Below are 15430 nucleotides of genomic sequence, written 5' to 3' on the forward strand. Positions count from 1 at the left end.
CTTGCAGTTGTGTGCTGGGAAACACTGGTCTTAAACTGTTGGACCTCGCATTTTTTCACAAAGTGGTTTTGAGGATGGCCCGGTCACCTGTTACCAGTTCACTTGTTAACAGGTGAACAAGATACCTGTTACCAGTTCACTTGTTTACCTGTGGAATGTTTCAGACAGGTGTTTTATGACAATTCTACAACTCTCCCAGTGTTGCCCCTGACCCAGCTTTTTGGGGAACCTGTTGCAGGCATCCAATTCAAAATGAATGTATATTTACAAAAATACAATGATGTCGATCAGTTTGAAGATTATACATATTGTCTTTGTACTGTATTCAAGTGAGTATAGGTTGAAAAGGATTTGCAAATCATCGCATTCTGTTTTTATTTCTGTTTTACATCTAGTCCAAACTTATTTGGAGTCACAGTTTTGCTTATCTGAATAAATAAAATGTATATATAAGTTAATAAGAAAAGATAAGTCGATTTCACCAAATTCCTGCATGATTTTTTACAGTGCGTCAGAGGATAATAATGAGTATAGATAGAGATCTAGTTATGTGAAAATGTTGCATGCTATCACTTAAAATCATTGCACATTGACATTTCAGATGGCAGCCTATGGCCTCCTCGTTTCAGTAAAGCGGCAGTCAGAGCGGCCCCCGTTCATTATGAGCTCACCTCTAATGTGACAGTCCCAGTGAAACATGTAAATGTGAATATGCTCTGACCTAACAAGGACACCTTGTTAACCAGCATCATTCTATATGATGAAATGAGAAAAAGCACCCTTATCCATCTCTGTCAGAAAAACAAGCAGCCTAATAGGAGGGATAAGGTCAACACCAAATGTCAAACGTGTTTACCCTCCAGAGGCAGACGGATTGGCCAGTATTCATCATAAACACAACAGGTTCCCATTACCAAAACATTCTCTCATCCCATTTTGATCTGCTCTGTCCCCTCGCCCGGGTTTAATTGTGTGAAAATAAAAATGAGACGCGGGAAAAGTCCGGCGCTGTCTTCTCCGGCTAAACGCTGCTCGGTGTTTGGGGACAGTAAAGGTCATCTTCTCATGAATGATGACACGTTGCGAGCCGGGGATTCTCCCTGTGATCGGGGCACATGTGAAGCAGGAGAGTGTGTGTCTGTGAGTAGAGAAATGGTATTGATTGTGGCGCTCTTGGCTGTTATCCACAAAAAATTGGGGAACTATGAGCGGCTAAGTGAGATGGATTCTCCTGTTTCTCCTCTTCTGTTAGAGAACATGCAGTATATCATGTGAGAACATTGCTCGATGGTATTTACTGTCCATCTGCTGTGCGTGGCAATCATGACAACGAAATTGCTCCATAACACATCTTGAGTGATAAAGATTCATGGCAGGGTGACCTCAAATTCCCTCATGTAACTGTGTAATTCCTGTGCTTCATTACATGTATAATGGAAGGTGAGTGTTTAAAAAGAGTGCAGAGGCAATTTATTATTCTCTACAAGGCCCAAACTGTTGGGGATCAATAGAACAGGAGTTAGGAGAGGGCTAGGGGTGCAATGTGTCATCATTTTAATGAAATATAGATTTGGGACTATTAAACAGCTTGCTAGTGCGGGTAAAATTGCTCACTTTTTCACTGCTAAACAAAGCCATCCATTTAACTGTAGAGGAATCGATAGCGGGCTGCGACCAATATGTACCTTTCAAATGTGGGTACAGTTACATCGAAGAGTAGCTAATAAATCAAAGCAAAGGGTGCCGCATCTTGTATAGTCATTGCATCAATATAAAGCTCTGTGGCTCACAGGAGAGTCTTTCATCATAGAGCACTGCTAAAGAAAAACAGTAAAAACAAATCCCTGTCCTTACAAAGATGCACATTATATGCAAGTGTGCACAGGATTGTTTCAGTCATCATACGGGCTATGCGATGACTCTTATACTAACACTGGTATTTTTGATCCAGTCTCAGCACATGTCAACAACATGACTGAAGAGCAGGGCTGTGACAATAATCACATGACTGCAATACAGCCAGGGCTGTGACAGTATGGATTTTTTCTGATCGTGGTGATGCGGGATGGCATGACTCCCTTAATAATTATGTTTTATTGAACTTTATGGAAGCATACGTAAGTGTGTGCAGCATGCAGTGAGGTAGAGCATGTAGCAGGTGAGCGATGATGCTGCTCATAGCAGAGCACTTTTCAATCTGGCAGTAAATTTATAATACAGGTTACAGTGTGTCAGTTAATAAACGCTGCAGCTTCTCAACACCAAGGAAGTCTCATCTGTTGTTTCCCAACTGCCAGCGAAGTGACGAGTTTAGTCCTGAAGTAACCAGAGCTGGACAGGCTAACATTAGACTAATGCTAACACTATTGTTGCACCTTTACAATGCTGGTTTGGTGCGATCATATCCCTTTCAGAAGCTTGTTAATCCAACCTTGACATGCAGTGTCTTTTTTGAAGATGTGGTAAAATAAGTCCATAATGTCCATAATGATAAAGACACTTGTGTAGTTATTTATCAATTTTTTCATGTTGAAAACAGATGTTGATGTAAGCGTTTTGTTAGCCACCCACTGGAAATACAAAGATGCCTTGGGTTGAGTCTGTTGACCCATCAGTTTTTCTTCTAAACACATTCATGTTAGAACATAGTTCCCAAAAACACTGAGAACTATGTAGAACTGAAATGTGGAGACCCTTAAACTGTTTTGCAGGATGTTTTGGGTGGACCTGAAACATGGCTCGGCGACGTGCCGGATCCATGTTCTCCTAACATTATAAGCCTAACAAACCGACACATGAATGACACCCTCTCCCTCTTCCCTCACCCTACCGAACAAACAGTAACAAACGTACCTTCAGTGACTCTCTCAGTCCAAACCAGCCCAGCACTTCACTTCAGCTCATTTCAGTTCCAACAACCAGACACAGAAGAAAAAATAATACCATCCTGTCACCGTCCTCTGGTTCTGATGGCTCAAACATGTCTGGACATGTCCAATAAAGCTGCCAGATGGAGCGTCCATGTTTCAGGTTGTCTTCAGGTCATCGTGGTGTTGGACACTGAGACAGTGGAGCGGACAAACCCCCAGTGTTTCAGAGCAGAGAAAACTGCTAATTTTTTCAGGATTTTGACCTTTTTTTCTTTTCAAATTTAAATTTGTCTGGGTGGTCAATAACGTGCTTTTGTGGTGTCAGAAACCAAACACACATTTGTTGTTGCTTTACAAGCTCTTTAAGGCGAATCATACCAGATCGTGCATACTATTCACTCAAAAGAGAACAATTTAGGTATGTTGAAAATTAATCAATGTCAGCAGTAACTAGTAAAAACTAATGAGCAGCTTTTATTGTGTAAAATCAATCAGCCAAACTGACCAAACCAAAGTCCAGTTTCGCCTAACAAAGTTACATTTGTGTAAATACTGAGTGATCCTTAAGAGTCAATTTTTGCTGCCATTTGTCATCTGAGGCCTTGTTGTTTAATGTGTGCCATTTAGTAGGAATAAGGAAGATGACAGTTCTAGTGAGATGCTGAATATTTGGATGAATCCCAATCGGAAATTTACAGGAATGTTAACAAAAGCTATTTGAGTTGTTTGCTACAACAAACATCACTGAGGAAAGCAATCGCATTCTGGCTCACAGCTCTGGATGTCAGTCAGCTGACACTCTAGGAAGCCGTAGATCAGTCAGGTCAAGTCCAACCTATTCATCATGGGCTTTTAAGTCTGACACAAATGGATTCAAAAAACAACCAATCAGGAAGTAAAAACAAGCGAGAAGGTATGTGCAATGAGAAGATGTGAATGAATGGCTCAACAAGACTCACTGTCGGGTTTTTATACAAATCATCAAACATCACATTGCGCGAGTCCTATTTAATAATGATAGGCTGCTAAATATAAGTGGAGTGAATACACTTGATGCGTGCGGTGTTAATGAATTTCAAACAAGCTGCGATCTGTTATCTGGACACATTCTAATTTAACCCTGCGTGATATGTTTGTTTTAGTGTCGAAGCGCTGCATTTAGACTGAAAGATCAGGGGACGAAAGCTCTTTGTATCAAGTGGTGCTCCTCCTACAAGAGGTCCCTGTCTCTGAAAGCTGTGCTAATGGCCACTTTTAAGGCAACCTAAGTGACCCTTAAAAGTGTGGGCGATGTTAAAGTGGAATAAATGGTTCCATAAAAGCCGGCGAGGATGTTTTGTCATCCCTCTCGAAAGGATATCTCTGGAAAACCTTGTATTTTTCTTTGTCACTTTTGTCAGACAGATATGAGACCAAGACCCCATACTTTATTTCAAGGCTTTCAAATAACTATCCAACCTATGACTTGGAGATATCAATTTGGGCTCTGCTGGACTGAATCTCTTTTCCATTTTGCATAAAATTGACAACCATCTGGGGAAGCCTTGGAAAATTGCCTCGCACTGAATAAGTGATGAAGAGATGAGTCTACTGTCAGTTGTAATAATGTGGCTGCTTTAAATGCATTGGCACCATTGTGGTGCATAATTACAGTGGCAGGGGGATGCCATGTCTCTGATCTGTATCATGTAATGCAACTGAGCTTAGAGTCTTTTCATAAGTGATGTACCTCATTTTGTGTGGTCTGTTATCCTATTAGTATCTCTTCATCAAACAGATGTGCTGTCGATAGCTGTTCACGAGACACAGGCAGCAGAATGCTGGCTTAGCTGCTGTGAGAGAACGTCAAAACAGTTCAATTGTTCTCTGATCAATTAAAGTTTGTGTAAAACAATAACAAATTGTGTGGTGTGAGATTGACACACTACAGAAACATGTTATCAACCACCCAGCCACATTTGAAAGATTGAAAAAATCGCTAAAATTAAGCCTCAAAATAATGAAAAAGTCTGTGTCAAACACCACTACGACCCAATAATGACCTGAAACACGTAACTAGTAGATTTATTGGACATGTCCAGATGTGTGTGAGCCACCAAAGCCAGATGACAGTAACAGGATTGTATAATTTTTTTCTGTGTCGGGTTGTTGGAACTGAAGTGAGCTGAAATTAACTGCTGGGCTGATCTGGACTGAGAGAGTCGCTGAAGGTACGTTTGTTACTGACCATTAGGGAGGGGGAGGCGGTGTCATTCATGGGGCTTGTATAGTGTTGGGGGACCATGGCTCTGGCAAAACACCGAGCCATGTTTCAGGTCTGCCTCAGAAAATCCTGAACACAGAAATGAAGAACAACAGTTTATTGGTCAAACTCCACAAAGTAGTGCTAAATAGAAGAAAATGAATTCCCTTTACACAGACTTTAAGGCAGATCACTGCAGCCAAAGCTGGCAAAGCACAGACAAGGCCCTGTTTGCAGGATTACTACTACCTGGGGACCTCATGATTTAGAAATTACCCCATCACATCTGTTTTGCGAGGCTAAGCGAATTTACAGACATTGTCTCTGTGATATGACTGTATGTCTGTTTGTCTGTTGTCAAGCGTGTTCAAAGATGGAATGATGTTCCTCACTGCACACTGCCATGCATGTCATCCATCTCATCATCTTTAGAGATTTCGTTCTCCTGATTGATTTGAGCTTGCTCTTTCTGCAAATGGGTCTCCATGCTGTGCAGCAAGATGAGCCTCCTGAATTTGCACCCAAAAATGCCGTCAAAACATTCATTTATAAATTGCCGATGCAGCCTCCATTATTCTGGAAGAAAGAACAAAGAAAGCAACAGGACCTCTGTGAAATTTTTACTTTATAAATTACGGACATGGCAAAATTACATGAGATTAAGACCTGTGTAGTCATTACAAAATAGTAGAGGTCCCCACGATGTTGCTAGTCCCATGCAACTAGGGCTTTAGAATAATTAAAGTTGAAAACTGAGCCTGATGAGTTTGAAATGTCATACAGTGACCACTGTGAAGGGCAGAGGGAAAAGCATCTTCAGCTGCCACTGTCAGGCCAAGCTTCACATTTTTCCACCAAGAGTGGTAATGATTTAAAACTACATTATGCAACACGCTGTTCTGACCAAGTAAGTTGATGAGAGTGCTGATAAACAACAACACTGAGACTTTAACTACAGTTATCACTCTGCTTTACAGCTGTTCTAATAACTGTTTCATTAATGTCACAAAGAAGAGACCACAGACAGGATGAAAATGAGGTGTCTTGCACAGTAATGATTTGTTGCTGTTAAAACAGCAGTTTTAACAGCTTTCTGTATATTAATCAGGGAAAAACACCTGTGCTTACGCAGATATATGTTAATAGCGATGAAATGGTGCGCATAATATATAAATGGCTTAAACAGATAAATTATAAGATCACTTGCTGAGCAGCAGATGGATTTATTTGTAGTTTACCTCCTTAAATTAGCTACAATAACAAACGTGGTATCGTAAAATGCTGTGGTTGGTTCCTCTACTTTCAGACCACAAACAAACCACACCAGAGTCTGTCTGAAAGAGGACCGAGTTCCACCTTTTCGAGCCGTCTCAGTCCTGTGGTTTGGTCCATACCAAAGTCTCAAAAATTCACTCTCTAAGAAGACAGCGCTAAATAGAGTCTTGAGACAGTTTCATGGATTCATCTGAACTAAGTTGAGTTCTACTGGTAATGTGTAAACTGACAGAAAGTGACTAGGATGGTCAGCTGCTAACAGTTGTATAAAAGCAATATCACACTCAAGACCATGCCATTGTTCTGAATAATCAATACTGTCATTCAGTTGTAGGCACAAGGCTGCAGAGTGCTGATATACAGTACAGCAGCACTCCTTCTCGTGTGAAATAACTTCAATATGCAACATTTCTGCATTCAAATATCTAAAAACACTAGACTTATCATATTCATTTTTTTGAGTTGTGTTACATCATCCCAATTTTTTTAAACAGTGATCAAACCCAGGAGGGAACATTGATACACTTGATGATCACGATATTGTGTTTTGTGACACTGTATCATGATAATAAAATAAATTAAATAACTTTTTAAATATTGATTTTATTCATATGGTGGTGAGTTCTTTATATAATGACAGTTAACCTAAAATTAAACGAAAACAATATGAAATATATCACCTTGCTGACAGTATTGAATGTATCACAATATATTGCACCGTATCGTGATTCAAATCGTTACCCAGAATATTTTGTAGCTTATTCAAGTTAACATTACATTTCCTTGCTATCCACTAGCCACAGATACATAGGTAGTGAGGAAGGTTGTGAGAAATGTTACAAAACATGATAACTTAACATTATACTTATATTACCATTTCTGCAATGGTGGTTGTTTAACAATAAAGAAAAGAATTTCATGATCGCATCAAACAACATCTTTTCTTGTTTTTATGTGAGAGATCTCCACAGTGTCAGAAATTACATATTTTATGTTTAAGTACTTTTCATCCAGTTTGTTTTCTAGTGACTAAATTACATCCTCACAGGGACTTTTTGCCCTGCTAAAAAATCCTAATATTAAAGTTAGATGTAAATATATTCTTTAAGTTAGTGTATCAATACAACAAATATTCTAAAAAGTTAAATATATGTGACTTTTTAATATTAGTATGTAAAGCTGTGATTAAAGGATGCATGTTGCATCGCGTGCAAACTGATGCAGCACTGAAGAATTTACTGCTTCAACTTACTACAATCAACAGTCACGTCACACGAAAGGTGCTAAACTTTCCCTGTAACTATGTTAAGATTAAGTCCAGCGTACAGGTTAGACTGATGAAAGCTGCTTCAAAATACAGCTTTTCCCTCAGGCCAATCGTTATATTTTTTGGGGAAAAAAAGGCATTTTCCAGTGTTTAATGAGCATTACAGCCCACTACTACTGCATTACCTTGACCCTTCATGTCTCATACCAGATCTTAGTACATATTAATATGCTCATGTTAGCATGCTAAACTATAATTATTATGATGTCTAAAGAGCAGCTGAAGGTGAGAAAATACAGGTTATAGTGATAAAATGTTAGAGCTACATCTGACATGTAGAGAATTTAGATGACAACATTTGTGTAGCACTGGTCAAGCTTTACATTTTGTGCTAGATAGTTTAAGCACTTTTCATCCACCCAGTGACTTTGTTTGCTGTTTGCATAATCAGCATTTTAGCCTCACAGGGCTGCAAGCATGACTAAAGAGTTTTGGTCTTGTTTAAATGCAGTGTGCTGCTTTACTTCATGGTCTAATTAGATGGCCTATAATGGACCTGTTTTTACCATGAACTTGGACTCAGTTCAACAAGAAAAGCACTTCCTGTACGCCCTCTGACTGAGACAAGCCACGTTCAATTAAGTCATCAATAGATGCGTGAATCTGACCAATATAATGTCATTGTTAATGCAAAATAAAAAGAAGAGCATTTGTAATTTTTTGATGAATAAGTCACACGATGTGCAGAACCATTGTGTTATTCAACAAAGACATAAAAATAATGATGATAACAACCTTGAGCGTCAAAGCCTGTGTGGAAATCAAGTGTCAGTCCAATTAATTTTTACTTGTCAAAACACAAATGACAAGATTTCTCCTAGAAAAATCCACTGGGGATATACTGAATCCAATAAAACAACAACACAGTTACAAGATAGTCAAATTTAAGGAGAGACAAGTTTTGTTCAGACAGTTGGAACAAAAATTGAAAACCAGTCACTGGAAGTCATGTTTATTTGTTTGGCTCAGTATTGCAAACGGTCTTCCACTTGGCTTTTAGGCGTCCATTTCAATAACAGCCGGAGCAATGTACGTGAACATTCTCCTGCAAATGAAGAGTGAGATGATTTGACCCAAAACGATTTAGATTTAAAGGGCTCCTCCACCAACTGTGCACATGACACTGTTTACTCATTATTATCAGTAATAAACAGCCTGTGAATACATTTGTACTGTATAATGATGATGTCAGGAGAGCCAGCACTACAAACTGCGGGCATTTGAATTATCTAATGAAAGACTGTCACCAATGTTGCATTATGGGAAATGTAAGATCCACCTTTTTCACCTTTCACCCACCTCTGTACATACTGTGATATAATGACATTACATGTTTGTGTCTGCCTGTGTGTGTGTGTGTGTGTGTGTGTGTGTGTGTGTGTGTGTGTGTGTGTGTGTGTGTAGGGTAGGGGTGGTGGTGTGACTGTAACAACAAGTATGTGTTACTATGTATGTCAATAATTGTGTGTGTGTGCTGTACGTGTGTATATGTTATGGTTAGGGTATCTGTTTGGGGTTTATTGGATATCTGTATGTGTATGCTTATGTGGTCATGTTTGTTTGTATGTTGTACATAGAAAAATAAATAAAGGATAGGATCCATTAGTTATTCAGTTTGTTGTTTGTTTGTTTTCTTTGTTTTTTAGCTTTCTGACTTCATTTTATTATATTATTATAAGTGCAATACCAAATAGCTGGACTACCCCTTTAATTTAAAATCTTTGATTGATGTTCAGCAGGAAAAAAAATGGTGGCCTGCCTGGGCACAAAGTTTGTCATATTTCATATGTCATATGTCATATTGTTTCGGGAGGTCTCGTTGGAAACCAGACGGCTACTTGGTCACAACTTTTCTTGCATCACAGCTAAAAAGTACACTAATACACTGTTTTACTCTAAATGGGACCATAGTTTACAAAATGAACTTCATGCTGTGTTGAAGAAGACTTGAAACTAGCCATGGAGACCATAAACACATAAGGAAACTGTTTAGTGAGGTGATAAATCTGGTGAGAAGTGAGGTCATTTTGCCTTAAGGGTACATACAATTGGACATATTTTTATAACCAGTGGAGTCGCCTCCTGGTGGCCAGGATTAACGCAAGCCACACTGTACAACATGGATCTAATAAACTTGGGTATGATATCAAGTTTGATGTAACAGACTGTATGATGATCACACCTTTTGAACTGTAGTCATCCATCCAAGCATCATCCATCTACAACGCTACAGTGGTAAACAATGAAGGTAAACCAGAGCCCCTGCAACAGTGGTATTGATGTGTACGGAAAATAATCCAAAGTGGAAGAGAAGGAGAATGTGGCGAGGGAAAGAAAACTTAAAATTAAGTATTTGTAGTATGCGAAAATAGCATACATGAATGTACGTTTGTGCATGCCTATTGTTTGATAAATAGGCCTAGGATGTCCTAAATCTTTTGACACTTTCAGAATTTTGACCCGGGTTATTTTTGGTTGCAAGACCATGACAACAGCCGTCTTTGAATCTCTTTCACAGTGCGACGTAGGACGACTGTTTTGGAGCTATGACCAAAAAGCACATTTCTTTCACAGTGGTCATGTTTCAGCCCAAAATCGCACTGTATATGCCCGGCTGTAAAACGAACGCATGTTCAAGGGTGCAAGGCACTTCTGCGTTGGCTTCACTTTTCAGACCCGGATGCCACTATTTATTGTAAGTTCTGTGGACTGTTGTTGATCTTGTAAATTTATTAAAGGATTGTGATTTCCTGCTGTTTCATGCTGCATTGAATGAATTGATTGTTTACATCCATTTTCTAAAAAGTAACCAGTCAAGCCCCGGCTTTTTAAAATCATTCTGCTTCTCATCAGTAGGTAGTGTTGCACCTTAATGCATTTTTAATTGATTTTAATTGATTCACATTTTTTAAAAAAAACTCAGTTTACTCTCGAGCCTTGAATCAATAAGTATTTATCTTTTTACCCCCCTTTAACATTAATTGTAGGGTTGTATTGTATTAGGTGTAGTTATAGATAAATGGATATGTTGTTTCATTTCTTACTTTGTGGCACAGACACACTCTGCTGAAGGAGGCAAGAGGAGGAGAGAGTGAGCTAGGTGCTTGAATAATGCCTCATGGAGTGTTGATAACCTTTCAGCTTATTATCCCAATTAGAGTACACAGCTGGAGGAGAAAATTAATTCAACACCGGGCCATTTTGTTTGTTTATTTACCGATGTGTGCGAAGTGGAATGGGGTAAACAGAGCTCGGTGATCAAGGCTCGTGGTCGGCGTCGCAATAACGGTCATCGCTTTAAACCAGGCGCCCGATGCAACCATTTAATTTCTGCAGCAACTTTTAAAAAATGCACGAGGCCTAATAAACACCACTCATTCGTCCACTGTAAATTAAGCCAATCACGGGCACATTTGTTTAATTACACATAACGAGGAGCTGATTTTAACGTCCGAAATATAGTGAAAGATGTGACAAGTGCGCGAGTAAATCACAACAGGCGACATTAAACCCTGCGAGGACAAATGAGCAGCGCCGCAGTCAAAAGGCCGACAGCTCTAACTATAAAGTAAAGAGAATAGGGAATTCATAATCAAGCAGCAGATGGAAAATTTTCTTTGGAGATCACACAGTTGGCACATTTTAAACTGAGAGATGTGTGCGAGCCAAGAGGAAATGGTGCTTTCCTCTATTCTCCTCATGCCATAATGTGGGTTTCCTCTGAACTGGTGTAATTCCCCTCCCAAGGGGACAAGGTTGTTCCACATGAGCTGGTTCCCTAATAACCAACCCAAGCCTCCCAGTGAAAAATCCATTAAGGTCAAGTCATGCATAGTTGATTGAACATCTCGTCTGGTGGTCTGCTAAGGAGAGCCATGAGCCTAAGAATACCACATTAATCAGAGGCAAAATGTTTTTATGGTTATGGAACCGCAGATGTTCTTTTGGGGACTTTTTGGCACATTTGTATCATTAGTGCACCAAGTCTGATTTAGAAGCATATTTTCAGCAATGAGTTGATGTATGAGCGTGAAGTCGCATGTAAACAAAAGGAAGGGACCTTTCAATCGCGGCCCAGAAGCAGTCCAGAGGGAGCATCTCCGGTTTTTCCAGCTCCCAGGGAAGGAATCTGCCGCTAAATATTACCCTGCTCCTCCAAAAAAGCGCGATGACAGTAACCTGCTGTTGTGCAAATGCAAAGAGGTGCTTCAAGAGCACCCTGATCTCTCCTCCACCTCCTTCTATTCGCAGCCAGCCTGTGTTCTCCCTGCTCCATTAGTTCAGACACCGCATCCATCCCGCTGAGCCTCGCATGGGGGAGGCAGAACCAAGGACGTCACCGTCTGATGCCGTGTATGTTCTTGTGTGTGTGTGTGTGTGTGTGTGTGTGTTTTGTATTGTGGTGGCGGGCGGGCGGGCGGCGGCGGCGGCGGCGGAGTGTAGCACCTACGAAATGATGCAGCCAAGCATGAAATCACCTCTCTTCAGCTTTAAAGGGCTTACATGGATTTTTAATGATGAGCCCGTATCTTTTATATGCCAAATATACTCAATGACTCCATTCTTTTTAATGCATATTTAACAGTAAGAAAGAGGATGGGACTATAACAAGATTAATGGGATATGCAGAGACGCAGGTGTCTCTCTCCCTCCAGGTTAACATTGAAGGTGTCATGTTACACGAGGCAGCCCCTCTGCATTTTTAATTTAGTGATTTTCATGGGTTAAGCAAACTGGCCACCAGGCTGACAAGAGGACAAATGAAATAGGGAACAAATCTTCAATCCTCAAGACACACTTCAAACCCCTAATTATATTTATATTCACTCTTTACGCAATTAATTAATGGCTTATAACACATTAAAGCGTTCTTGCAGGCAGATATAAGGGAATTTCTAAGTGTTTATTAATGTGTTTGTTGATATATTGTCCTTTAAATGTGATTAAACCATTTTAAATGTGCATGTGCACAATCACTTCTGGTCAAATGCTACAAAATCATAGTAAGATATAAGATATAGATGTCTATCTCTCCTTCTGTTTTCAGAGGAGTGTGCTGTTGGACATTGATTATTTATGCGCCAAAGTCAGTGTGTATTTTCTGCTGAGCACATCCCTGTACCGTATATTTAGAACTGGGGCTGGTTCCAAAAATCGGGTTTACTGAGTTATCTGAAAAACTTGGAACCTCACCAACACTGATGTTTTTATTAATAAGGTTAATAATGCTGACAGAATTTCAATAACCAACCCAATATATTTCAGTGGTAACTCCTCCCTTTGCCACAAACGGGGATTGTTAATTTAATGAAGGTGACAAAACACAGAAATGGCAGTAAATCATTGTTATACCTTTATTATATGGGCTGTTTTTTTTGTTTTTTTTTACCAAATCTAACCCCCCCATTTGACTTCTCATGAGCAGAATTGCTGCATAAAAGGTTATATCACACTAATCACAGTTATTAAGCACATGAAAATCCACTTTATTTAACTTTAAGTTTTACAGCTGGTTAGTGATAAATAATGCGTCATTTTCCACAGTGAACTAATGAAACACTATGGCTGAGTTGCACAAACAGGAGTTACTTTTTAAATTCAATTAAATCATGGTTTAACATTAAATTATGTTGCACCATACTTTAAAATTACGGTGAAATAAAAAAAAAAAATCATTTTAAACTTCTCATTAAACCTCAGTTTAATTTTTAGTCTAAACCTAGATAGATTTCTGTTGCACCAAAACTTTAAACTCCAATTTTAGTGTCACTTTGAACTCAGACTTGAGGAGGTTTAACTTTTGAAATGGCCGCTTTTTATAGATGGATTAAGCAAAATAAGTTCCTCAGTGTAAACAGATTTAAACAAATTGAATTTCATTATGTGCCTCTTCTTTCTTTGATCCAGTAACAGTCGGCAAGTTTGCTGCCAGACAGTCTCTTTTTTCTCATTGTGCTGTTGTCTGATTTTTAAAAAGCAAACTGACAAACAATCTAATATATTAACTTTCAGCTAGCTAACAAACAATGTAGCATTTTGTTAATTTTTTTAGCTAGCTAGCGAACACTGTAAAATTTTGTTAAATTTCCAGCAAGCTAGAAAACGATGTAACATTTTGTTAACCTTTGGCTAACTTACAAACAATGTAGTATTTGGTTAACTTTTTTTTTTTTATCAAGCTAGCAAACAGTGTAACATTTTGTTAACCTTTTAGCTAACTCACAAACTATGTAGCATTTTGTTTCCTTTTTAGCTAGGGAACAATGTAACATTTTGTTGTCTTTTATACTTATTAGGCCCCAAAGAAACACATGAATTCATTAATGAATTTAATTGTAATTTGGGTAAGCAAGCATCTCCATATTAACTTAACTATTTAATATTGGTTTACATCAATAAACGATATACCTAACAGACAGTATTATTATAATTGAGCAACAGAGTCCTGCTTAATTTTACTGATTTTAAACCAGTAAGTAATTTTCTATTAAATTATTCTTTGTTGGTGCAAACCAGTCTATTCTCATGTTGCTTTCATCATGTGTGCTGAATACATAATTTACATGTGCTTCACATTAATGCAATGTTAACCTTATACAAAGTAATCATTTTAATTATTAGTGTTTGTTTCATCACTAGAAAAAAAAAAACATGTTAGACAGGGTGTTTGTCAAAGTGCTGCACAGAGGTGAGATTGTACTCGCATAAAATTTCATCAGGAGCTCGGTAGCAGCTCCCATCTGCTCAGCACAATGAAAGAACTCGCGCCAAGGCTGCGGCTGTACTGCCGGAGGGGGAAGCCAATCAAATTAATCACTTACTCTTCAACCCTACTGGGAATCACTGTGTGCATGAATAGAGAAAACTGTATTTATAATGGGGCATGACCCACTGATAAGTACCATGGGTGAAGTGTATGATTAAATTAATGGGAGCTGGTCACATGTTGCTCGTGGGGGGCAAGAAACCCAAAATGTTCTCAATGTGAAGGAAAAAACATTCAGCAGCCGGGCCATTATAGAAAACTTCAGAAAATTAAAATCATCATGTGCTGCTATCGAACAGTTTTGAGGAGTTTCGCTTCAGGTTGTAACTGTGTCAAGAAGAGATGGAGGGCAGCGGCCATCAATGCCCCATTTTTCATCAGCAGAGACGTGCTGGAAACACGTTTGCCTTTCTGCTCCTTTTAAAACTCCACCTGAGCGACTGTGGCTGCATATTCCACATTCAGGAAGGAGTCGATTTGCATGACATTTCTGCACCAAAGGCGCTTTCTGTGATTGTTGGTGTGCGTGCCTGTGGCGCCGCGACAAAGAGGAAAAGCGTGTTGTCTGGGAAAAATGAGCTTCAGCATGTGTGACAAACACTTTACTGGGAGTCTTTTACACGGCCGAGGGCTTCCTCGCCGGCACTCAAGCATGTTGCTGCTGTCACTGGAAATACTCACCTCTCCGAGCCACCGTTGTTCAGGTTACAAGTCAATAGAGGGAAATTGTATGCAAATGTGACCTTCAGTTAAGTTGCCCATCTCGCTGCAATTTAGGACAGTTTGTTCAATTTTTATTTAAGTAACTCAATAATTGCTCCACTTCCTGGACTCAAGGGAGCAACACAAGCTCACATGTCCCTAGACTAGAAAATCTTTAAAAGAAAGAATTGAGGAAATGCAACGAAAATAAGACGACTTCCCCTCCTGGGTATTGCTTCAAGAGAACA

This window comes from Lutjanus erythropterus, chromosome 16, assembly GCF_056507025.1.
Source record: "Lutjanus erythropterus isolate fLutEry1 chromosome 16, fLutEry1.hap2, whole genome shotgun sequence".
In the NCBI taxonomy this organism is placed as follows: Eukaryota; Metazoa; Chordata; class Actinopteri; order Lutjaniformes; family Lutjanidae; genus Lutjanus; species Lutjanus erythropterus.